At 37.4% G+C, this 1,358-nt stretch overlaps 1 protein-coding gene across 1 annotated transcript in view; it reads right to left on the reverse strand.

Moving 5' to 3' along the window:
- The window catches only part of LOC109465686 (sushi, von Willebrand factor type A, EGF and pentraxin domain-containing protein 1-like), a 51,063-nt gene that overhangs the window by 26,731 nt on the left and 22,974 nt on the right, over nt 1-1,358 (reverse strand). The gene's annotated exons all lie outside the window — the stretch shown is intronic.

Here is a 1,358-nt window from a genome sequence, read left to right on the forward strand (position 1 = left end):
CACGTCACTTCTGCCCCGGCACAAGAGCTACCTATCTCAATTTCGTGCCCCTAGCATGTGTAGGTCATGAGATATCAAAACAAGTTCAGCTGCAGTACCATAAGAAGACGCTAGGGGGCCCAAAATATCTAATCCTTTCGAGGTCTCATCAAGACCTACCCACCTACTACCAAATATCATATGACTCGGTGATCAGTAGATCATAAGTTATAGAACGTTTATGATAATCCCGTCTTGATTTGTATACAATACAATTTTCTATCAAAAAATCCATGGGACAGCTATGGGGTTACAAGTATCTCTCATTGTATGTGTAATCTGTATTCTAAACTTTTGGAACAACTTGCCATCAAATCTATCCCTTACCTACTACTTTTCATAAAATTGGATTTTGAGAATGAAGAGAACAGGTCGTTAGCCTTTAAGTTTCCGGACACCTTAACCCTACCTAGACCGGGCTTTTTTGACATGGGGGGGACCCGGGGGGGGGCTCTTTTGACCCCCCCCTAAGAACTCGCGAACGGTATGTCGTATGACCACCAAATTTTCAGAGAATGGTGTACTAGTGAAAATTTATCATATCTACAATTTTTATGTCGTCATGACGTAATATGACGTCATTATGACGTCATTAATGTGATTTTATTGGCCAAAACCGTCTAAATAGGTTTTTCCCTGAAAACTAAATGGTATTCAACATAACTGAACCAAAAGTGTTTATGACAGAATATTATGGTGTACTAAGTCTTATGTTGCCCATAGCAACACCGGTGACGTCATAAAATGACGTCATGCATATTTAAGATATCCGCCATCTTGGATCATTAATCTTGAATTTTCAAAAATAGTTTTTTTTCATGATAAAGCCTAAAATACATTATAAACATACTAAATACCTTCATTTAAACCTTTTTTGGAAAAAGAAATGGAAGTATTGATGAAATTTTAATGAAAATAACCTGTATATACCTGTTCTAATGATATGGTCCGCCATCTTGGATTTTGGCCAATGACGTCATCAAATTAGCATAAATTATGCATATTTAATGATAGGATTTACATAAAATTATATGGGATATTATTAGTATTAAAAACCATGAGTAACTTGACATAAAACCCAAAAACTTCTATTGTTGAAACAAAAAGTACTAAATTTAGCAAAAAATGCCTGTCAGAAACCCGTTGCCATGGCAACACAAAAAATTATTATCTTATTCCAATGATAGAGAATTGTTGCCAACAATATTCTAGGAAAAGTCACCAAGTTTGGCCGTTCTATGGCTAGCCGTTCAGACGCTAGGTGACATCAAAGTTGCCGCGGGCACTTTTAGCCCCCCCCCCCCCCGGTCTAGGTAGGG

This window comes from Branchiostoma belcheri, unplaced genomic scaffold (genome assembly GCF_001625305.1).
Source record: "Branchiostoma belcheri isolate BF01 breed outbred unplaced genomic scaffold, Haploidv18h27 scaffold156, whole genome shotgun sequence".
Lineage (NCBI taxonomy): Eukaryota > Metazoa > Chordata > Leptocardii > Amphioxiformes > Branchiostomatidae > Branchiostoma > Branchiostoma belcheri.